Here is a 25,886-nt window from a genome sequence, read left to right on the forward strand (position 1 = left end):
AATGTCTATACTATAACTTACAGCAAATAACCTAACCTTCAATCTTTAAATCACATAAAAACTGCCCAGCATTCAAATTGCACAAGGCTTATAACATTCAGTCTAGCCTGCAAACCATAACCCCCCTGTCATTTAAGTAACTTTCAGTAACAAACTCTTCTTTTCTAGTTTATTTTATTATTTCTCTGAATTTTTAGCAATACGTTGATTTTCTGTTCTAAACCAACAGAGGGAAAAAACAAAACAAAAATGCAGGTTTATAAATAAATATCCAGTATATGTTCTTGATTTCAGTTTTTTTTTCCAGCAGTAATGACTGAATAGAAGTTTTGAAATAATTATTAAACAATTTTCATTTAATTCAAATATGCCCTAATTACTTCGCCGTCACTTTGTACAGTATGTGTCACCAACGGTTGCAAGGAACACACAATGAAAATGAAGATCAGTTAAAACGTATTTAATAATCCACTCAGAAGGAAATACAAACAAGATAAGCAGATGAAACCAACCTCTATGCATAAACGTGACCGGACAATGAGTGATACAAAGCGAGGAACTTAAATAGACAGAGATAATGAACTAAATTATCTAAATGACTAGCTTTGACGATTAATCAGTGTCCATAGAAACTAATGATTGGCGGGAAACTAAGACAGAGGAAAACATGTGACTGAGAAAACAAACTAAAAGTCCATGAAGATCAAAATAACTGAATGTTCGTGACAACATGATTATATATCAACTCTTGCATGGACTTGCATAATGTTTTATCATGGGTCTGATTTTTTTTTTGACACTGATGCACGGCTACATTAAAAAATAAATAAATAAATAAATAAATAAATTACTGTTTTGTGTTTTCTTTTGTTTCCCAGAAACAGGGCAAGAGCAGTGAGATTCTCATGCACAATTTTATAAATAAATATATTCATAGCGGTGAGGTAGAGATAAACTCCCATTGAGTGTACTAAAACAGCACTTTCCAAAGGCACTGAGTTAAAAGCCATGTAAACAGATTACAGAGTCTTAGGGGTAAATAACATTATGATAAAAAAAAAAAAACACAGTTTCATGTTCATTCCTGGAACTGGTGCATTGAATAGGTACTGGAAAGGTATTTATTCAGTCTCTCTCTCTCTCTCTCTCTCTCTCTCTCTCTCTCTCTCTCTCTCTCTCTCTCTCTCTCTCTCTCTCTCTCTCTCTCTCTCTAACATTAATACACTTGAATAGCCAGGTTTATGGGCTCTCTTGTTTCACTTGCCATGATATTTATTATATTTAATAATATATTTAATAGTATATTTTTTTCCTACTATGGAAGTCAATGGGACCCAAAAACTGCCTGGTTACTGATATTCTTCTAAATATCTTCCTTTGTGTTCAGCAGAAGAAGGAAATTCATACAGGTTTGAAACAACATGAGGGTGAGTATATGATGACAGAATTTTCATTTTAAAGTGAACTACTCCTTTAATAAATTGCATAGGCAGCATAGGTTTGGAATGAGTGACATGTGAGAAACTGAGTTAGAAATTTTATTTACTGCAGTTTGTGTGCCATGGTCTGTCTGTCACACTGTCTCCTGGGAGGTTGATGAGCACCTATTTTATCTAGAATTGCATCATTGTACAGTTTCTGTCAGCACAGCGGAGAGTTGCTAAAAGCCCATAAGCCACCAGGATGTCATTTTCTGCTTTTTCAATATGGAAAATTATTGATTCAGAGAAAAGTAGTTTTTAATGAAAATTTCATTGTGAAAGCACAGAATATTTGGTGTTGTTGTCTCTCTCTCTCTCTCTCTCTCTCTCTCTCTCTCTCTCTCTCTCTTTTTTTTTTTTTCTTCTTTCTTGGAAGAATGACAATTCCTGTAAATCGATGGTGCTTGTCAAATCATTAAGAATCTGGGGTGTTAAAACAGACTGCAGGTTTATGCTACATTAAAGTGAACTCCAGGATCTCGAGTCGTGCTGGACATTGTAGCCTTGAGCAGGTCAGTTAACCTGAGGTTGTTTCAGGGGAAGATTTCATTGTTGACTGGCAATGTTAAATGAATGTTTGGTTCACCCAAAATGAAAATTCTGTCATTATTTACCCTCATAACATTCCAAACCTGTATGGCTTAGAAATTAATACGCATTTTCATATTCCTTCGGATGAAACCCACATTTATGCATAATCCCCCTGGATAGCATCATATTGTTAGCGCTAGTTTAGCTAAAAATCATTATGTATTCACACTATCACACATTAGTGAATTAAAGTAACATGTTTGAAATTCAAACATAGGACATAACAGTACCTGATTATTTGTATATATTTCAAGGCATTGGTTTGGTTTTAGTTGTAATTTAATTTATTCAGATTTCACATTATTTTAAAATCCTGCGTGCCTATTCATGCTCAGTTAATTTAATTAATACATGTTGATTTATGCAAGCTTGTTTGGCTCAATCCACACATAAAAGGTGTGAGCAACTTCAGCTAATTGGCACTTTAAACAACTGTTACTGACACAAGAAAATTTTGAAAATGAATTTTCTCACACATTGCTTCAATACCCTGTTGACTGGAGCTAATCTCATGCAAACAAAGGGTCCATTAATGCACTAAAGATTTGGGGTGGGAGAGGGGGTACAATGTCTCAGAGCAACTCCCAGTAGTTCACTACACAGTAGGAAAGAGAGCTGAGGGGAGGGTTGAAGACTTCCAGATCTCATTTCAAATATATTGAGGCCAGACTTTAGGGTGTTGGGTAAAACAAGTGAGTTCAAGGGACATATAAAGTGCCCAAGCTGACTATATAAAACAAGTGAAGAGACCAGTATCATCTTTCCTGTCTAAAAGTAATTGTAATTTGACAGTAATTACCATTCTGCTTTAGTAAGGTAAACCTCCACTAACTGCAATGAATCGTGATGGTCTGTTTTCAAACAACTTTGATGGATGGAGGATCTAACAGTGAACTTTTGGCAACGGTAACTGTTTCCAACCACGAGGTTAAAAAAGTTTCCATTTATAGTGACTCCACAACATCTCATACTGTATGTGAATGAAAAATGGTTGTTTTAGAGTTTTGAAGTGCCCTTAGTGACTTCATCTGATACCAGTGGATCAATACCATCAATACCACCAATACCAGTCACCTCCAAATGAGTGTGTTTGCATACAAATTCTAAAAACAATGCTTAACTCTTTCCCCGCCATTGATGATATCTCTTTAATGAGAAAACGCTTCCCTGCCATTGACGAGATTTTATGGCTTTCTGTGTTTTCACTGTTATACGCCATTACATCTCCTGAACGAGTACAGTATTTGAGATCAAAACAGAGGCAAAGAAGAAGCAGAAACGAGCGATCTCATTTGTAAGCAGATGCATTATGAAAAACAATGCGATCATCAACAATAAAGAGCAAAACTGCCTAACATTACCGAATAAAATGGCGACCCAGGAAGTGGTAAGGACTGTAAAGCTTTGGGGGTGTTGATGGACTCGAACTACTCCATCTATGTTTTGCTCATTGTAATTTGATCCAGACGTATTCTTTGACAAAAATGCGATTTCTTCAGCTTTTTGCTCAGAATGTTGCTGATTTTATGCTGTTTTATGAAACCTACCCACATTCACATGTTGATAAAAAAAAAGAATGCATGAAGCTAGCATTTTCTAGCTGTTCTTTCTTTTGATATATTGCATGTTCAGATATTCATACAACAAAATATTCTGAATCAATAACCACTTAAAATAATAATACCCATTAGATCACATTGTTAATATACATCATTTAGAGGTAGGGTTAGGGGACAGAATATGCAGTTAATATGTAATCACCAAGGACCAATGGTAGTTCAACGATGTTTACCAGCTAGAGCGATTTTTTTCAGAAAGTTCGCTTTGGCAAGCTGTTTCAAACTTCGTTTTTGCCTGATTTTGTTCAAAATGACGTCACACCAGTTCGTTCTTTGATTTCACTACAGTGTATATCGGGGTCTTAAGGTCATAAACAGCTTAAGAATAAACCAATCAACATAGCCTAGATTTCTGTCCATTACCCCGATTTCCCCCAGCATGAAAACACCTTAACCTGTGTTCTTTCAGCTTATTGAAGTGCACATGTGTGATACACTTAGGAAAACACACTTAGTGCAAATTAAAGTGCATCCAACCACAGTGAGTGAAATATATCATACACTCTGACTTTATTAACATGTGTTCTCATGTGTACAGTAGTAGAAACTGCAAACATGAGAGGAGCATTTGAGTCTGCTTCCCGCTGACAATTATTATTTTATTTTTTTAGAATACTTTAGGTTTTAACATCAAACTCACAATAAGTAGAAACCCTGATGAAAAATCAAGGATAAACCAGCAAGAATTCCATGTTGGTCCAGGCTGGTTTATGCCAATTAGAGCTGGTACAGTGCAGGTCTAGCTGGTGGACCAACATAGTCATGCTGTTCATAAGCAAATCTGAGCTGGTGTTGCTGGTCCACCAGCACTACCGCTTCCCATACTGGTTACCAGCAAACCAGCATCCCATGCTGGTCCCAGTATGCAAAGCATACCTTATGCTGGTCACCAACAATACAGGATTTTTCAGCCGTGTAATCTGAGTGCAAAGCATGGATGCTTGTATGTTGACGTCATCACCAGGAATTAACTTGATTTTTTTTAAAAGGCTTTTAAACATGGTTTTCTTTTGTTGCCAAGTTATTGGTTTGCACGTAAACCGAAACAAACGTTACATTTTAAAAATTAATGATCTGTGAATCTAATTTCAAATCAAACTATCAAGAAAATGTTCCAATTAATCTCTCACATAACAACTGAACCTCAGAAACAGCGGCAGTGACACTTTGACAGACGAGTGCGGTTTTCGACAGATTACCACTGCACTTTTGATTTTTTCTGAGATATGGATCATCACAGGAACATGAACCAGAGCAGAGGAGCAAAGGGTCATATGTGGTTCATGAAAGATCTATTATTGGCAGGCTTTTTAAAAGTCTGCTATATATTAATTAAACACATGAAATTAAATACGGCATGGGCTGAGAGGACCTCTTCCGATAACCTTGAGACACACTAAACACAACGTCTGAAGCATAATCCCAGCTAATTAATAATGAGATATAAAGAGTGATGTAATGTTTAAGGACCAAATCAAATTTGTTTAGTGGGTTAACTCACTTAGGAACACATTACCTCTCCAGCTCAAGATGGATGCGTTTGAGAGAGGAGGCTGGAGATGTGCTGTGGTTAGAGAGAGGCCTAACCTAATTTAGAAAGAACTCTTTTTCCAGCACGCATCATCCCTGATGGATGAAATGGACCGCCGTGCCCGTTACCCTGCCCCTTGGATTCAAGGTTCCCGGAATATTCTTGCGATTGTTCCCGCTGATTGTAACACTTCTATCCCGGCAGGTCTTTAAAAAGAAACTCTATCTGCCTAGCTGAGGCTTTCTTCCTGATCTTCAAGGCTTTTAACTACAATGTCTGTGTTTGTGTGGACCATGGAGCATGCAGAGGGATTTCGCTAAAAGGTGAAACAGATTACGCCAGCTGGGAGAGTGTATTGATGCAGCCGGATGGTTTATCAATGGATTCTGAGATTGTTCACATGATTATTTCATCATAAGCATCTCCCATTCAGTCTCTCAGCATTTCCATTGAATACGTGTTAAAAAACATTGTAGATGTTATTTAAGTTCAGAATAGTGAGTAACAGGTCTTGTTCCTGGCAGCAAAACAACAGGTATTTATGTTACCAACCTAATCTGTTTTTATCTTTGTGCTCTATTGGGAAACACGCTACCACTGTCTGCCACGTGTTAAACTGCATGTTATACTAAAGTCACAGGAAGATAGATATTTTGTAAAAAATAAATTAGAAAAAAAAGTTGTTGATGTGATATTTTGGGGGTCAAAGAAATATGGAAGGATAGCAGTAAGTTATCAGAAATGTGCACAACTAATAAATTCCCATAAAATGGCATGTACAACAGTCCCAGCTGGAGTTTTCTGGGGTCACCCGGTCTGAGGAATTTCAATCGTCAGCTGGAGACATATGGAAAATGTATGAATAAGACAGCCTGACACAACCCTCCATATATAGGCCTCCTACTGTTGTCCTTCAGCACATGACAGACCATGACACTCAACAGCTCTCTATGTAAAGCCACATTAACAGTGTTATTTCTTTGTTTTTACTAGGGACCTGCCCAAAGCTAAATACCTTATTCATTAAGGACCAAATGATGACGTCAAAATAAATAAATACTTGTTAGACATTCAGGTAACACTTTATTTTAATGGTCCCTTTTGAACATTTCGTTGACTATGAGTAACTTTGCAACTACATGTCAACTAACTCTCATTAACTCTGCTTAATATTTACTAACTATTTATCATGATGGTTCTCCAACAGACATTCTATTGACTATAAGTATCTTTGCAACTACATGTCAACTTATTCTAACCCTAACCCTACCAGTCTACTAATACTCTACTAATACTCTAATGATAGTTAATAGACATGTAGGTGCAACTTTACTTATAGTCAGCAGAATGTGTTAAAGGGACCATCAAAATAAAGTGAAACCGACATTCATATATAAATGAGTTGTAAAAGACATATTTGCTATATGCAAAGTATAAATGGAATATAGTTACATATCTATAATCAAAAGTGACATTAGAGGTATTTATAATGCTCTATTATAATTAATGCAATTAATGCTGTTCTTTTGAACTTTCTATTCACCAAAGAATCCTGAAAAAAAGTATAACGATTTCCACAAAAATATTAAGCAGCACAACTGATTTCAACATTGTTGAACACCAAATCAGCATATTAAAATGATTTCTGATGGATCATGTGACACTGAAGACTGGCGTAATGATGCTGAAAATTCAGCTTTGCCACAAATTTGCCACAAATTTTAAACAGTAGTGTGTATACAGATAATCGTTTTGCTGCACGTCCCTTGCAATTACCACTTGCTTTCTCTTTTTTCCAGCAACACAGCAAATATCAATCACCCCTCAACGGTGTAAGCTAATTATGTGAGTATTAGACTAACCCTACCCAATGATTTGTCGGAAAATAGGAATTTATCAGGTCTAGCTCCAATAATCTCTCATTTTTGATATATTATATGCTCCCTAATGACTACAGCTGACTTATGATAATGATGATCAGATTTTAAATCCAGTTTAAAGAACATTCCCTCTCTTTACCGCTGTCTCTCTCTCTTTCTCCAATTGTAAATTATTTTTCTGTGATCAAGTAGCAGGTCTGTCTTTTATTAAGCTACCCAGGGAATGACATTTCAGAAACTGGCCTTCTCTGTGAATGAAATCTAATTAGCACAGATTTGCATATTTCTAAGTGCAGTACAGCTTTAATCAATAAACCCACCTGGATGCAGGGCTATTACAAGACTCCCCAGGGTTATACACAATCTGACCGACACTATGACACAAGCATGTGTCCAGTGATATAATACATTTTCTCAAACCTATGCAGTGTAATTACAGTTCTGTGTTAAGTGAGGAAACTGACTGTTGCACCATATCCGCATGAATATATACATGGATGATGTTATTACAACTCCAGACCCTCTAGAATGCACACTTTGCACACTTCTTACATTTACTCAACTCACTGTTAACAAGGCAATTATTTAAAAATGTTCTCTCTGTACCATATTATGCAAATTGTTGCGTACAAGCACGAATTACCTATCACAAAGTCCTCAAACTGTCGCTACAAAATATCCAGGGTTCAGAGCTCATCAGTGGAAAAAAGGATTTTTTTCTCCTCACATCACAATCCCCCAGACTATGAAGAGATGGGATTATTCTCCGAGTCTGCAGCGAGACCATTTGTGACCTACTTGAGGAGGGGAGACAGGAAGCAGCTCCCCGCATTAAACCAAAGCGAGGCTTATCTCCATGTGAGGTGCAACAAACCCACGTTGAGGCGACACACACAAGTTCCATGTCCTTAATAACGCTGTCAACTTTTAAATGATATTTTGGACTGGATTGTGGACAATTTATTTTACTAACCAATGAGAAAGTACATATTTTGTAGAAAGACTTCAATCTAGGGGTGTCACAAAATACCAGCATTGCAGATTTGCATTCTCTCTTGAGTAGGTATTTTGAATTAATAAGTTCTTACTTTGCAAATGGTAAAAAAGTATGTGTAGTATGAATGCAATCCGGACGTACTACATTCGCCATGTTGTCACTGCCATTTGACCTACCTGCATCAGTTGCATCACTTAACTGCCATTCAAAAATTCTTCCCTGTAGCCTTATGGGATGGCATCGTGTCCAGAATCTCATATTGTATGCGCACTTCAGAATCTCAGACTTTTTGCCCAATCTTTTATGAGTACTGTGAATTGAGACCAGTAGGGAAGTATGTGATTTTGGATGCAGCCAGTGTGTTTATTTAGTATTATTATTTCCATAGATATCGCAATAATATCATTATAATTAATTATTTTGGTCACAATAATCATGTTGTGAAAATCTAATAATGTGAAAGCCCTAGTTCAGACTGTATATTACTACAAGTTTCCTTCAGTCTACAAGTTTGCCACTTGTTGGTCTTGTATGCAGCGTAAATGGTGTGTAACAAACAACAAAACACATCCAGAGTGCCATGTAACCGTATACCCTGCCAAACACCATTTTCAGTTTCCTCCTTATTTGAGGCCCTCTAATAAAACTGCTAAAAAAAAAGGATAGATAATACAGCAGGAAATTGTCCATTTCCTGTTCATGTTAAACTGAAATAAATGTAACAGTAGTAGATCTGATCCAGCAATTTAAGTGTAACTTCAAAGAAACACAAAGACTATCATATAGGTATGTGAATTTAAAGGCAAGTGGTGACTAATTTTATATGTGAAAGTGGAACCAGATTAATGTCCTGGGAGTGCAGCCACCAAGAACCAAGAAATAAGAAATGATATCATGCTGTAATTTAAGTAAAACGTGCATTTAGAGCATGACTAAGACACAGAACGGTGACCCGTAAAGACTGAAACTGAGCTATTACAATCTCTAATGAATGCCATCCCATGTGCGGATCCACTCTATGAAAGAGGATAAAACACAGTCCCCCCCCCCCTCGCTGACATTTATGGTCTGTCTCCTCTAGCCAGACTTACCCAGGATTGCTAAATAAACACAGGCACACAGCTGAGGATCATGTTCCACTCTCCATTTCAGCTAATACCTCGCCTCTGTAACTGAAACTCCGGCATTGTTGTCTTTTTGAAGGCAACTGGAAATTGGCTACTTTTTTAGGATAACAGAGGATTTTCAAGTAAGACCCAAATTACGCCTCACCTTAACCAGGATCCGCCAACTGTCTGAGTTTAGTATTTCAAAGTCGGTGGAACGCCGGTCCCACTGTTAAAACAATGCCTTGAATACACAATGTATTTCATCGTTGCAATTTTACCCGGAGGCCTGCATCTGAATAACCAGCATGCTGTCTCACTCGGGCACAGTCTGTTGGGGGCTAATTTTGGCTGGTGCCCACTACAACCATCAGACACCAGCTGCGCTGTGCAGTTATATTTGATTTCTTTCACTTAATCATAGTAATAATCCCAAACAGCATAATTTTTCTTCTAAATGATGAATAAACAATATGTACAATTTACTTGCTTTAGTAAAGAAGCATCTCATCAATATCAGACCCATTAATTATGCAACCGTTTTCCTAATTTACCTTGACAGATCATGACTGCACTTTAGCAGTCTATCTATCCTTTCTCTGTACAGGAAAAGTAATATCTCTATTTGATATCTAATGCCTAGTGCCATTATTCAGATATAAGTAAATATGAAATAATAACAATGTAGTTGAAAAGATATTACTGAGATAAAGTGCAGAGACTGGAATATTCTGGGAGATATTCTGTGGGGAAAAAAAATTCAATTTTACAAACATTATCAACAATTATTTTCATAAAGAAATAGGCTATTAGTTAAAAAAAGAATAAGGTAATTTAATTAAGCATGTAAATGCTTTTAAGGCATACATCTATATATATATTGTTAGATATTGTTACGGCCCTTGGCCTTTTTCTGGTCGTTCTCCTGCCCCTCCTCTCTTTCAGGCCTAATTGCTGGCACCTGAGAAGATGGTGTTTAAATAGAAGCTTCTCTGCTACATTGATCTCTCTCTTCCTGCTCTGGTCTTTTGGCTAAAGGCTCGAACGCTGCTCTGTTGTGGCCTGTCCGCGTTCACGCCTCGCTCGGGGTGCCAGGACTTTACACAGATGCACATTTAAGTTTGTTTAAGTTTATGTCTTTTATTTTTACACTCAACACTTGCACCCGCACACACAACACATCCATGCACCTGCCCTACACTACTGACACTGACATTCACACCCCATATTTGGTTCTGTTGTTTAAATTTGTGTTAGATACACAATAAACTTAAGTTTTGCACCGTTTGTTTGTGGCATGGTCTCCTATCTATTGTTATGGCCCTGAGTCAGTCATAACAAAAAATAATAATAAAAAATAATAATAATAAAAATATATATATATATATATACATATATATATATATATATATATATATAAAGGTTTTACTTCTAAACAGTAAGTAACTTTGCAACTACAAGTCAACTTATTTCCATTAGAGTATTGTACTATTATACTGTATACTACACTTAATATCTGCTAACACTTTATTGTGATGCTCCCCCAACAGACATTCTACAGTACTGATAATAAGTAACTTTGCAGCTACATGTCAACTTATTCTTCTAAACCAAATCCTAACACCTAACCCTAACCAAACAGTCTACTAATACTCTAACGTTTGAATACACTCTGTTACTAATGCTGTTACTCACACCTCATGTGTTTAAAGTACACTAATATAGGACAAACTGACTGTATGATTATGGTGACATACATCTACTTTAATAAAATGACATTGGTTTTCACACACATCTCTAGAGACTTATTTTGAAGAGTGTAAAGAAAGAAAATCAGGTCATAATATGCGTAAATTGAATGTGCTCTACTTAGTTCATGTTGTGGAATTCCTTGTAACACATTTTGCAGTTAGTTGACATTTCTGAGGTCACAGTTTATTTGTATGGGTGACAGAGAAAAATATAGTATTTTTATTTTATTTGTATTTATTTATTTATTTATTTAGTTTCTCATGATAAGTCTTAAACGGATAGTTCAAGAAGATATTTTGAAGAATGCTGGTACAACCAAACAGTTGATGAGCACCATTAACTTCCATAGTTATTCTTTATTATTTTTTTCAACCAAGTGTTTGGTTGCCAACATTCTTCAAAATATATTATTTTGTGTTCAGCAGAAATTCATTACAGGTTTGGAACAACTTGAGGGTGAGTAAATAATGGCAGAAAATTAGTTTTTTGATGAACTACACAAAAAGGTATAACTAAAATGTGTGCTAAGCAGTAAACTCTTCCATGCTTTGAACAAAAGTAAACTAGTAAATGGAAACATTTGAAAACCAGAACTTAACTAGTGCCTAATGTAGAAAATGAATCAAACAGCCTTATTTCTCCACAGTGTAATCACAGTTAAGAAACTCGAGTCCATGTATTTCTGATTAGCCTATAATGCTACACAAAATGACGGAAATGGGTCTATTAAAAATAAAGCGCGTGATAAAAATATTTCTGCACATGCATTCATTTAGCTGAAATCACATATTCATATCTAACACACAGTTCCCACTTTCATGTTAAGGTCATCAGAAACAGCCTATGGGGAATGTGATTTAGTAGCATTAAAGGGAGCATTAGTCGACTGCTCCAGTAAATTGGCCCCTGTGGTCGGTCCCTCAGGAAATGTGACTACATTTAGATTACTACTGGACAAATAGCCGTGCTGATGTCACAACACTTTATAAAGACTGTCTGAATAAGAAAACCAACAAAAAGGATGAACCAATTTTTAGAAAGTAGCAGGACAACCTAATCGTCTCATATTAGTTTTATAGTGCTCTCAAGGAAGATTGTTATCATTTAATGTTATAATATAAATGTAGACATTTGTTTTCAATTTTAAAGACCAGTCAAATTTGCAATTCCTTTATGCAGAGCTCAGTAGTGCTCTTTTAATTAAGTTATATCTGAATACTACAAAAATGCATTACTCTAAATATAGCTGAAATATAAAGCCTTTCAAATATAATACCAGAACAGGGTTTTTCCTGGCTCAAAACGAGGCGGAGGTGGTAAAATCCTGATCATGTATTTCAATAATAAGATAATTAAATGTATATTTTTTGTAGACCATCATATGCCGTGTTTCCCACAGTATTTTTGTGGGTGGAGCTCGGCACCTCTAGGGGGGTCTGGGGGCGTGCCCTTTAAATTTTCCCTTCATACATTGAATAATTTACATTGAAAAATTGCAACTGTATTAAATGAGATTATGAGATTGTTTTAAATAATTTTATGAATATTCAAATAAGAAATGTTGAAAAGAATGATACTTTGAAACAAAACCGACAGTAGGTGGCGGCAGGCGACATTGGGCCCTATTTTAACGATCTGAAACGCAAGTGTCAAAGCGCAAAGCGCAAGTAACTTTGTGGGCGGGTCTTGGCGCTGTTGCTAGTTTCCCGGCGGGATAAATGACTCTTGCGCCAGGCGCAAATCTAAAATGGGTTGGTCTGAAGCAGCTTCATTATTCATAGGTGTGGTTTGGGCGTAACGTGAAATAAACCAATCAGAGCGTCATCTCACATTCCCTTTAAGAGCAGGCGCGTTTGTTCTAAAGCGGATTCCTATTATAACGGCGGATTTGCCAGGCGCGCGCCAGGAGCGGTTCACAGCCGAGGAGAGCAACGCTCTCGTCAGGGAGGTTGGGGATGGAGAAACCCACCCAAATTAACTTCGGTTAAAAAGGCGTATGATAATTTGGGTAAATGTGTAAGCTAGATGTATGCTTTTATAATAAATTGTCTACCTATCTATCTATCTATCTATCTATCTATCTATCTATCTATCTATCTATCTATCTATCTATCGTAATAATGTATGATTTGCAAAAATGAAAACTGCTGCTTCTGTGTAGATGAGAGAATCAAAGTGTATGCGCGTTGTGCACACGCTTCATTGATTATGGCCAAGCATGCGCCCTTAAAATAGCATATGAATAACATTCGCAACGCGCCACTGACTTTAAACTATTTTTTCCTGGTTAGTGGCGCAATTGTTTTCTAAACCTGCAAAATAGCATGAAGGAACGTTTGCGCCGGAACACGCCTCCTTTTTTGCGCTGAACCGCCCAATGAGCGCAAGTTCATTCCCTAGTTTAGCGACGTGCTTCTGTGGAGGGAAAAACGCGCTTTGCGCGGGTGCAAAATAGGAATGATACATGCGTCGGTGTACAAAGTCAATTGCGCTGGGTGCAAGATAGGGCCCATTGAGTCGATTCGTTCAAACGGCTGATTTATTCAGAATGAGGCAGTTTATGAATGGGTCATTGAATCTTTGACTCAAACGATTTGTTCAAAACGCTGAATCATTCAGTAATGAAACATGGCTGAGTGTTCCTGTGAGATGTGTTATGGTTCTGCTGTGATCTTTGTTTGGAACTATTTTCGTTGCTGAAAAAGAACAAAAACATTGCGTCTAAAATGTAAGTGACTTAATTTTAACTATTTGTTTATTTAACTGTTATGAAATCAGTGTCTCGTTTTCAATTGTGATGGTATTCAGGAAAACAGCACTCTGGTCGTGTGATGTTTCTTAACTGTATAATATGTTCAGCGCCGCCGCTCCCACCCCGCGCATCACGTGGCACCAAGTGCTGAGGGGGCACCAAAAATAGGCTAATGAAAAAATAATTATAATGCCATACCTGTCAAGTATCCCGTTTTGGCCGGGAAAGTCCCGTATTTTACCCTTCTTTACCGCCGTCCTCCCGTATTAGTATTTTCCCGTAAGTAGTTGACTGTAATTCTCCTCTACCCTGTGTACATTATAAGCCTAGCTTATTTAACATAGAGATGGGGAGTCGACTCCAAAAGAGTCGATTCCTCGACTCTCACTAGCCCTAGTGTCGGAATCGACTCCAGGTCAGGAATCGACTCCCAGTGTCGAGTGTTTTTTTCAAGTTCAACACAGCAACAGTTCATTATAACGAAAAGATTATAATGAATGTAAAGATACGGAAATTAAAACAAAAAGATAAAGAAATGAGAGGAAAAAATAAGTAATGCCAGGAAAACAAAGAACAATAATGTATAGATAGTTTTTTTCTGTTGGGTCTGTTTTGCGGCTCAATCAATCATGATGTGGTTCAATACAGTCAATTGGTTGTGATTGGCACAAAACACTGCAGTAGGTTTTACGAACCAATCATGTACCAGTCCTCAGGGTTTTTTCCAATCCTCAGGTGATTTGTATATTTTATTATATTTATTATATTTTAGTATATTAAAATTTAGTTTTAGGTTAAAATAAGTTGTTACAGAGAGTAAAAATGAAGGTAAATGAAAATCTGTGATCTTAAGATTAATAATAAATGTTTATACTGCAAGTAATTCACCTCTCATTTTCAAAACATTTGATGCTGTTATACATTGGCAGGTTTTGCATATTTATGAATAATATATGATGTATTATAGTAGGCCTATGTGTAGCAACGCTGTGTTTATGAAATGCAAAAACGGCAATAAAACTGGTAATGTGTTGCAATCAGTCATTAAATATACTTTTTTATTTCATATAGGCATTCTTAGAGGTGATTTTTGTTTCGTGTGTGACCTATTTGTGTGTGACCTATTGTGTTGATTAATTTTTCAATATTAAACATTTTAATAATGACCTTTACTTATTTGTATACAAAATTAGACGTTTTCTACAGAAGAACTTTGATATCTATAATTTCCAGGTAATGTATGTAATCATGTAGGTTATCCCTAAATAAGACATTAAAAGACAAGTGCTGTGTAAATAAGAGTATAGTGTTTAGTGTTGTACTTCTGAAAACTGAAGGGAGTAAATTAAGTGTATAACAAAAACTATGTAATGCTTTGTGTGCTTGTCAATTCTTATATATGCATCCTTGTTTCCTTTCCTCTTACCTCCATCCCCTTAGGATGCGAGGATGGAACATTAACATTAGTGAAATGGCATGTACTCACTCTATATGAAGTTCATTTTCTATTATTAAATGACAAGTGCATTAAAAACTATTATTAAACAACAGTTATTATTGGTAATAATATAACTAATATTTTTCAATGTTAAACAAAAAAAGTTAAAAAATAAAGTTAAACATGCTTAAGTTAAAGTTCATAGCTTCACTACATTAAAATCATATAAAATAATATACAAAATAAATAGATAAATACACTGTCTAAAACAAGTCTGCTTTTACAAGTTTAATGATTAATACTAACATATTGCACACTTAAATATGATTTGAAGAAGCTGCGATGTGAAAAGGAGGGGGATTTATAAGGTTTAGTTGATTAACCCTTGTGTTATGTTGCGGGTCAATTTGACCCGTTTAGATTTTATAGTTGCTGGAAATACTGGTTAACCTATGTTTTTTTTCTTGATATTTTGTGACTTTTTCTCATTTATCATCATGAACATGCATGCAAAGTTTCAACATGCTGGTGTTTTTTGACATATACAAACAAAATTACTGTTCCTTTCGTGATGTTCGCGGGTCAATTTGACCCGCATATTTTAACGCTCTAAGGCAACTGTACGGACCCAAAATAATAACATTTCTTGGTTATACTTTGTTATTTTATTTTTTTACTACCTTATGAAGCTAAAAAATTTGGTTTTCCACACTTATTTCAATACAGAAAAATATTTTGTCAGCCACAGATGGTAAAAATTACCTATCATTTATTTTTTCAAGCTACCTGAAATAATATTAAATCTTTTTTTTTTTCTTGATATTTTGTGACTTTTTCTCATTTATCTTCATGAACATGCATGCAAAGTTTCAACATGCTGGTGTTTTTTTTTTTTGACATATACAAACAAAATTACTATTACGTCTGTGATGTTCGCACACTGTAAAACCTAAGACTGAAAGTTACTAAACTAAATGAGTACATTTAACTTATTTTTTTTTAAAAGTTAGTTTAACTTAATAAAATATGTGATATTAACTCAAAAACTGCAATGTATTAAGCAGAACTTAAACCGAATAAGTTATGAATAACCTATTTGTTATTTTAGCTTTTAAATTTTATTTTTCAAGAAATTACTTTTGTATAAGGAGATGAAATAAACACTTAAATACATACATTTAACATTTTCTGCTTCATTTGAAGCCTACATTTAGGTCTCTCTACGGCGTTCTCCCTCACGCACCGGAAAACCCCGCGTATTTATTTCAATCTGCCCATCCCCCACAGCTCAGCTCACACACGAAGTAACTCGGAGTCGGAACAGAATGGCGGCCATGGAGAGATTTAACAGGTAAGCACGGCAAAATGCTTCGTCCTCTTTAGAGCACTTGTACGTTTAACGTTGTATTGTCGTTACTCTTCATCTTAAGAAGACTGACTAGCTAAAGTAACGTAGGCTACTAACTACTGTAATAAGACTAAGTTATGCCATTTGTGTCACATCACAGAAACGCCAAGCCAACGCGACATTGCATTTAGCACTAACTTAGAGATTTTTTTTTAATCAGCGGCAGTAAGTTAGTTGTACTGTGAGTACACGACAGTTTTGTCACTGGAACAGTAATTTATATGTGTGTGCGTTTTGTCACATTTTTACAGAGCGTGTCCCGCGCAAATTTGGATATTTATCAGTGAGGACGAAACTGACTGACTCCACTAGTGCTAACGTTAACCGTCATTCACACGGCAAAAACTAAAGAAATAGGTAACGTTAATACAAGAAGACATACTCTTTTATTTATTATGTTGTGAGTAAACCACAGAAGTGGAAAATTAATATTTTTTGTGTTTTCTCATTTTAGCGTAAACAAACGTGTCCCGCGCAATTTTGGATATTGTGAGGAGACTAGCAGCTATAACGTTATCGTCCACCGACCGACATTTACCCGGCAAAAACTAAATAAAAAAGGTAATACAAGCTGACCTATTTCTTCATTTATAATGCTGTGAGTAAACTTAATTTTTTTCAGTGGAAGATTAATTAATTTCTGTGTGTTTTCTCACATTTTTGCTTAGACAAAAGTGTCCCGAGACATTTTGGATCATTATCAGTGATTGAGACTACCATCCACCGCCCGTCATTCACATGGCAACAACTGCAGAAATAGGTAATACAAGCTGACTTATTCCTTTATTTATTATGCTGTGAGTAACGTAAACCAATTTTTTGACAGTGGAAAACTAATTAATATTTTGTGTTTTTTCTCACATTTTGTCATAGACAAATGTGTCCCTTGGGCAATTTTGGATATCGGTGAGGAGACTATCAACCACCGACCGTCATTCATACGAAAAAAAAAAAAGGTATACAAGCTGACATATTTCCTCATTTATAATGATGAGTAAACTACAGTTTTGTCAGTGTAAGAGTAATTCATATTTTTGTGTTTTCTCACGTATTTGCATAGACAAACGTGTTCCGTGCAATTTAGGGTCTAGTGAGGAGACTGACTGACTATCCTCCACATCGACTGCCATTCACGTGGCAAAAATGAAAGAAAAAGGTACTACAAACTGACCTATTCTATTTATTATGTTGTGAGTAAATTACATTTTTGTCAGTGGAAAATGTATTAATTTTTATTTTTTTTATTTTTTTTTTCACAGTTCAAAATAGACAAACGTGTCCTGCGCATTTTTGGATCTATTTCAGTAAGAAGACTGACTGACTATCCTCCAGTGACTGTCATTCACATGGCAAAAACTAAAGAAAAAGGTAATTTCCCAGGGAAAGCAAGAACTGAGAACTGATAAGAATGTAAAATGTGCACCTTGAAATGCAATGTAAGTCATTTTGGATCTTGTCAAATCTAGTTGTACTGTCAATCTCAAAGCTCTTTTCCATTTTAGATGTGTTTGTGTGTTTTTATAGTGAAAACAAATGCTGCCGCTCAGTCTTTTTGCCACTTAGCCGACGGTGACGTCACGCATAACCTCTATTCTAGCATTTATGCTGTGAGTAAACCAGTTTTGTCAGTGGAAGATTAATGTTTTTTTTGTTTGTTTGTTTATTCACAGTTCGCCAGACAGAAGTCATGTGCAGTTTTGTATTTTGGACAGTGAGGAGACTGACTGACCATCTTTCACAACATTCATCACTGAGAACCTTTTGTAAAATCAATTATTTTTCAATAAATACTATTAATAACTGCATCCTTTTCTTTGACCATTTCTTTATACCAGGGTTCCTCAAACTCGGTCCCGGAGGGCCACTGTCCTGCAGAGTTTAGCTCCAACACTGATCAAACACACCTGAGCAAGCTGATCAATGTCTTCAGGATCTCTAGAAATTCACAGCTAGGTGTGTTTGATCAGGGTTGGAGCTAAACTGTGCAGGACAGTGGCCCTCCAGGACCGAGTTTGAGGAACCCTGCTTTATACCAATGTTTTTCCTTTGTCTTATAAAACTTTATTAATTTGAGTTTAATCAACTTAAATCATTTACCGCAATCGGTTTCCTAAAACCATTTGAGTAGCTATATAGTTGTTATGACTTGATTAGATTTATTAAATGAACTCAAACCAGTTAGTTTAAATTACTTTAAAAGTTTAATGGAATGAACTTAAAATATTCAAGTTACATATACTCAAAATGAATGACTAAACGAACACTAAATTATGAGTGAATATGACTCAATATATATAAGTTCACAATACTCATATGTATTTATTTTAAAACTTAAATGGTTTGCCGCAATTAGTTTCCTTAATCGGTTTGAGTTGAGTTAACTTGTTGGGTTTTACAGTGCAGGTCAATTTGACCCCCATAGGCTATTCAAAAGCAACTGTACAGACACAACATAAAAACATTTATTTTATGTATCAACTGGGCATCAACTCCAGTTCTAAAGTGTAATTCTATCTAAAAGTGCTCTAACCCAAACCAAACACACTTGAAAAAGCTAAATCATGGTGTTCAGAGTTAATTGCAAATTACAAATGAAAATCTTTGACAGACGCAGATAGTAAAATAAGCTCTCATTTATATATTCAAGATATCTGAAATATCTTGAGACTTCGACATAGACTGCAGGAAAAATTAGCTCAGATTAATTGATTAATTGTTCTGTTATGATGTTCTAAGCAAAAAAAAAAAAAAAGTAAAAAAAAAAAAATTATATTCAAATATATATAAATATAATGTATATTCAAATTTTGTCAAAGCAAAACAGTTTTAAAAAATGGTTAAAAAACATTTTCATTAAATCATATCTTCAGATATATATTTTTTGGAATATTTGACAAATGTTGATATTAAAAGTTTACAGTTTGTACCTGAATCTTTGTTGTTTTTCATAGTGTGATTTTTGAGGAATTGTATTGAATCCAATGCGGGTCAATTTGACCCGGACCATAAGGGGAGTGCACAGAATTCCAACATAACACAAGGGTTAAACATTTTAGTATAGGAAACATTTGTATCCTCTCTCTTGACTCCTCAGGAAGCCTCCTCGTTCATCGCCGTCCTCCCGGTGGAATTAAAGAATTTAGATGTCCTACATGAGAGCGGAGCTCGATCGGTTTCAGGGTCGTAGGACATACGAGCGAGAAGTGAGGAAACGAGGAAGCATATTGAGACGCACCTTCTGAATCCTGACCCTATTTTAATTCAAAGTAAATGGAGTCGAGGAGTCGATTCCACCGACTCCAAAATTAGGAGTCGGGAGTCGGAGTCGACTCCAAAAAAAACGGAACCGAACACCCCTAATTTAACATCGTTACAGGGACCTCGCGAGCATTCATTCATTCAACTATTTTAAAAGACTGGAATAAACACCAGCACACACAAGCAATCTTTTTTTTATAGTCAATTTAATTAAAAAATGTAAACCCAACAGGTATGAAATGTCAGAAAGAGAAAAAAAAAAAACTTTTAATGGGAAGACGAGCTGCAGCTTAGTGGATAAATATATTTAGCCTATTTTTATTCAGATTGCACAGTTGGAAAGAAAATATATTTATAGGAACATTTCAGCAGGCTCAAGATAATTAATACAGTGACCATTATTCATTATTTTAATCAATTCACAGCCATAAAACATGTGATAATCCGCATTCTCATGTATGTAGGTGCGCTGAAGTATTCCGTCAAAATGGCTGACACGCGGCTAGGGGTCACGTGACTAGGAGATCCCTATAGGCTTCTTGTAAAGGTATTACTTTTACTAGTAATAAGAATGGTATTTCAGTGCACTTAACTTCTAAATTGTAGTTTACAAGTGGTTGACAAGTGGTGATTTTAGCTTTCTTGTACACCTGTCTTAAAATGTAAGGGATAGCCTACTGGAGCTTGGTTGGGGTGGTGGGACTGCTCGCGGTGGGTGCCGGAAAATTTCCCTTATTTTCAAATCCAAAACTTGACAGGTATGTATAATGCCGATATTATTTCATTAGCTAATATAAATATTATTAGGCACATTTTAGCCATGTATATGTAACAAAAAAGGGGGAACAAGATCATTTAATCTCGTTAAATCATTTAATCTTGTTAAAGCGTTAAGCGTAGACCAGCGTTAATGTCGAGCCCTGATATGTTTTCCTTGATTGGTTTTCCCTGAAGAGAATTACGTTGTTGAAAACGAAAGTAAAAGAGTGTTGCACGTTCATGGCGTTTTACCGTCATGAGAGTTCCATGTCTTTATTAAACTCAACACATTATAATGATGTATCTGTCATCCACCCTCGATTAATTGGAATGTTTTTTGTTGTTTTTTTGTATTTATTACTTGGCCCACCCGCAGCACTAACAGCAAACTATACGGTTTGAGAATGAACACAGGCTGGGAAGCCGCAACAGAACCGTCACGGTGGAAAAAGTGTATCTGAGAATGTGACTGTGTTTTGAATCTGAGTTTTGTCGAGAGCCGGAGGCCGCACAAAATTTGACGGAGACGGCCGCCTCGTAATTCTCTATGCAGGAAAAACCCTGCAGAAAAACGGTATGTGTTTCTATCTATGCATTCCCACTCACTCTTCAGCAAAGTACTGTCACATAAGGTGTAAAAAAAAATCTGTTCCCAAGGCCTCTGGGCTCAGCTGACACATCTAGATCATGGTAATGTGGCTTGAGCTCCTACACTGGAAGACTGGCTGACTATATAGACTGTGTACTGATGCAAATGTATATTGATACTTACAATGCACCGACAGGCCTTCAGCCAAAACCAATGATCCACCCAGTCGGCCCTCTGGAGAATCACTAAAGATTCAACATGTCTATTCACAAGGATCATATCAATATTATAGTTGTGCAGCCAGCCTGATACCATTAGTGAAAAGAACAAGAGCATGATACCATCTACATATGATTGCAATGTATTACAGGAACTGATGAAATTCCTGTAGTCTACAATAGATACCACGTCAGATAATGTGCCACTATTGTAATTTGAACCTCCTTTGGTATGTATTGATCAAATTTAAAAATTTGAAACGAAAGATGGAGCAATAAAATTAGGGGAAAAAAATGCCCCCCTAGAGGTGCCGAGCTCCACCCACAGAAATACTGTGGGAGACACAGTAGGCTATATATTGGTCTACGAAAAATACAAATTGAATTATCTTATTATTAAAATACATTATCAGGATTTTACCACCTCCGCCTCGTTTTGAGCCAGGAATAACCCTGATTTCCATGTACAAAATTATTGCTACTGTTACTCAGTGTCATTTTAGAACTATTTAAATACTATTTATAATAGTATTATGTACTAATTATATATTATTTATATTATATACCAATTTTAGTTTGTTTTATTAAGTTTCTTATGTTTTTGTCATTTATTTTTCTATTTAGTCTTAATTTATTTTTATTTTAGTTTTAGTCATTTTAGTACTTAAACTTATTTTACTTAGTTACTTAGTTCACTTGTTATTTTCACTTTTCATCTAATATTTATGTTTTATTTCAGCTTTATTTCTAATTTTTTTAATATATATTTAATGTTTTTAGTTTGTTAGCAATAACTATGTTGCTGTTAATGCTACTACTACTACTAGTACTACTACTACTACTAATAATAATAATAATAATAATAAACAATATCAATACTGAAATCAATATCAGTATGAACTCCAATATTAATAATAAATCAAACTAGCACAAGCCTCTGGTAGACTCTTAAAAGTGTGATGTTTATGTTGAAACTTTTCCTTCTCTTTCTTTCTTGCTCACTATTTCCTAACCCTCTCACCAATGTAAACACAATAACCTAGGCACACTTCCTTTGTTTGTATAAGGTTTGATTTCATTAGAAGGACTTCATAGAGCTTATCAGATTAACCCTGGAAAACTGTATACATAGTAAATCCAACTGTGTCAACATGCACACTGAAGGAGGCTGAAGTTGAATTAAATCGACTCTTGCTAGCAGTGTTTTAGGGTGACAAAGCCCTCATTGTAGATATGAACTTAATTGAAATGACTCCAGGGTTTATGAGGCTCAGCAAGGTCAGTGTCTTTTTGACCAGGCTCTACTGTAGTAACAACTGATGCCTCAGGGATGCTTTAAGCTAAATGTTAAGACATGATATGGGCTTCCTCAAAGCTAGTGTCTTTTATACACAAAGTGAAACAGTATGATTAATGTTACAGTGTTGTTATCTGTAAAGGTGATGATACACAGAGCAACTTTTTGAGCAATGTTGCTGGGCAATCATGCCGAGCGATTGTTGCTTGGGCACGTTCCAATTGAAAATGGGCAATACATTTCTATCTGGATAATTTAGATCGGTCGTGGGCCCTGTGTCTCATCTGGTGGCCCGTTGACGGCAACATTGCCCAGCAACATTGCTCAAAAAGTTGCCCTGTTTATCATCACCTTTAGTGAAATTATTCAGTTCTGCAATAAAAACCTATAGTGTAATCTATAACTGTCAGGATCGTTTTTTTGTTTTTTTGGACAGGATATGTGGATGTTTGGATTTATTCACATTCAATATGCAACTTATACATGTTTGCAATTTTATATTATTATTCTATCTTGTCTTCACCACTTGGGTTGTTAAAAAAAAATGTCTTCCCGGAAGAAAATTTTGTACATTTTGGTTCCCTTTCAGTCGCTCACGTTCGACGTAACGTAATTGGGATCACTTCAGGGAGCCCTATCAACTTCGAGTGTCTACAGAACGAGCCAATGAACGTTGGCGTGCGTGAATCGCGTCACGCGCCCCCGCCCCGCAGCGTGGGTATAAACAGGAAGCGAGCGCGCACACATTGTCTTTCACTTCGGAGCCAAGCTTTTGCTTTCACTTCCGAACTCTACAGGAAAAGACTGCCTTTGAGAACGAGAAGAGGACTCTCCTTGTGTTGGTGTGACGGCGCGATCAGCGGTGGCCGCGAGCATTGCAGCTCACAACTGCTGTTTTCACAGCACTATTGTTCTGTGTGTGTGTCGGTTCGGTGGGCGTTTCCCTGTGTGTTCATTCACACCGCGGCTACCCCTGGGTGCCTCAGCACTGAGAGAGTTATTTTTCTATTTTTTTGTTTTCACTAAAAGAGCAACACAAGCGTGACCCTGCGTCTGATGTCATTCCGCTTGTGCGTTTCTGGATGCCGTCATTCCCTGGCGGCAGCAGATGGCCACAGTAGTTGCCTCTCATGTTTGGGCATTCAACACGCTGAGGCAGCTTTTGTGGATAGTTCATGTTCCCATTGCGGGAATATGACTATCTCAGCGCTTAGATCGAGACTCGCTTACCTCAAGGGAGGTGCAGTCCCCTCGCCTATGCCCCGATCTAGTGTTTATTCTGCCCCGCAGAATAGACCTACTTCGGTGCATGACCAGGGTGATCTGAGGATTACCGTGAGGGCTTCCTCGTCGAGTCAACCTCCGCGGGCCCCTCACGCCTCACAAGCGCTGTTGCCATTGTAGTCCCTTAGCGAACGTCTTGGTCCTTCTCCGGAACGACCAACCGTTTCCTTTGGGGCTCCTCTTGACGACCAGATGTCGATCGCAGCATCAGAGGGGGAGCTTCAGTCCTCTAGAGATGACGACTCGGCTGCGTTACCCCCCTCGGGGCATGTAGCGTTGTCCGAGACCGATCCAGAATGGGCGGCTAGGTTCTCAGTGCGCCGCCCCGGTACCTTTCCGGAGGTGCATGAGGAGCTTTCTAGGACATGGAAGGCACCGTATAGTGCCCGAAGCCGTTCTAGTGGCTCCTCCCCCCTCGCCACCTCGACGGCGGGGCAGCCAGTGGAGCGGGCAGTCGCGATGCAACTGTGTCCGGCGTCTGCCTCCTCTTGGCGGGGTAATCCACGCCTCCCGTCCAAGGCCTGTAAGTTTTCGTCCGGTCTAACGGCGAAGGCTTACAAGGCCTGTGGACAGGCTGCTTCCGCCCTCCATGCCATGGCGCTCTTGCAGGTCCACCAGGCCCAGGCGCTCATGGACATGAACAAGGGTGGTTCTGACCCAGAGCTCCTCCGGGAGCTCCGTGTGGCAACCGACCTTGCCCTCCGGGCGACGAAGGAAACCGCACGTTCAGTCGGTCAGGCGATGTCCACCTTGGTGGTCCAGGAGCGCCACCTTTGGCTCAACCTGGCGGATATGAGGGACACCGATAAATATCGGTTTCTGGATGCCCCTCTTTCCCAGGTTGGGTTGTTCGGCGACGCGGTCGAGAGCTTTGCCCAACAGTTCTCGGCCGCACAGAAGTAGACTGAGGCCATCCGGCACATCCTGCCCCGGCGGACCGCTGCTGCTCCCACCCGTCCGCCGGCCGCAGACCCTCCGTCTACTCGTCGCTGAGGTCGGCCTTCTGCGGCATCCTCCGCTCCCGCTAAGCCCCAGCAGCAGCAGCAACCATCCAGGCCTCAGAGTGGAGCAAGCCGTAGGAAGCCGACCCCGCCCATCCAGGCCGCTGCCAAACCAGGAGGCAAGCGACGGTGCAAACGACCCTGAGACGGGCGGCCCAGAGGTGGATCAAGTTGCTCTTCAGGAGATGGCGAAAGCACCACTCCTTCCCCTGGTGGAGGGCCGGGCGGAGAATCTTTTGTTTCCTTTTCTTTTTGTTCCGCCACCGACCCACGGGTCAGTGGTACCCACATTTTCAAAAAAAGAGCAATTTCTGAAACCTCTGGGCCCCAAGAGGGCGCGCTTGGCAGTCGACGACGCCGCCATGCCTTGTCACTCCCGAGCCCCTCTTTCATCGCCAGCGAGCAGCAGTGGCTGTGTTCCGGACGCTCTGACGCCTCCGCACTCTCACTCTGCCCTTCGACGGAAGCAGGTATGTGCTGCACCACACACTCAGACCCCACTTCGGGCCACTGTGCCGTCCAAGTCGGGTCCCTGCATTCCGCCGCGCTGCCCCACCCCGGGTACGTCTGTGGTGCCGTTGGTCCCGCTTGCTCGGTCTCTGGGAGCTTGGTTAATGCTTCCCAGCCCGTCTCGCTGGCTCATCCGTACCATCAGACTCGGCTATGCGATTCAGTTCGCCCGGCGTCCCCCTGCTTTCAAGGGCATTCTGTTCACCCGTGTTCTGGCGGACAATGCCCCTGTGCTCAGGGCAGAGATCGCAGTCCTACAGCCCGTACTTCATTGTACCCAAGAAAGGTGGTGGGTTACGACCAATCTTGGACCTGCGCGTCCTGAACCGGTCCCTTCACAGGCTACCGTTCAAGATGCTTACACAGAAACGCATTTTCAAATGCATCCGTCCCCAAGATTGGTTTGCAGCGATCG

At 38.1% G+C, this 25,886-nt stretch overlaps 1 long non-coding RNA gene across 1 annotated transcript; it reads left to right on the forward strand.

The window, feature by feature from the left end:
* Window positions 1-16,168: 16,168 nt before the first annotated feature.
* On the forward strand, window positions 16,169-18,379 carry LOC311080434. The gene is made up of 8 exons (XR_014605588.1): window positions 16,169-16,498; window positions 16,807-16,912; window positions 17,010-17,116; window positions 17,224-17,315; window positions 17,429-17,511; window positions 17,616-17,711; window positions 17,815-17,923; window positions 18,226-18,379. It is a non-coding gene; the product is annotated as an uncharacterized lncRNA (long non-coding RNA).
* Window positions 18,380-25,886: the final 7,507 nt, after the last annotated feature.

The sequence above is a fragment of the Abramis brama genome (assembly GCF_963993115.1).
Source record: "Abramis brama genome assembly, chromosome: 3".
Lineage (NCBI taxonomy): Eukaryota > Metazoa > Chordata > Actinopteri > Cypriniformes > Leuciscidae > Abramis > Abramis brama.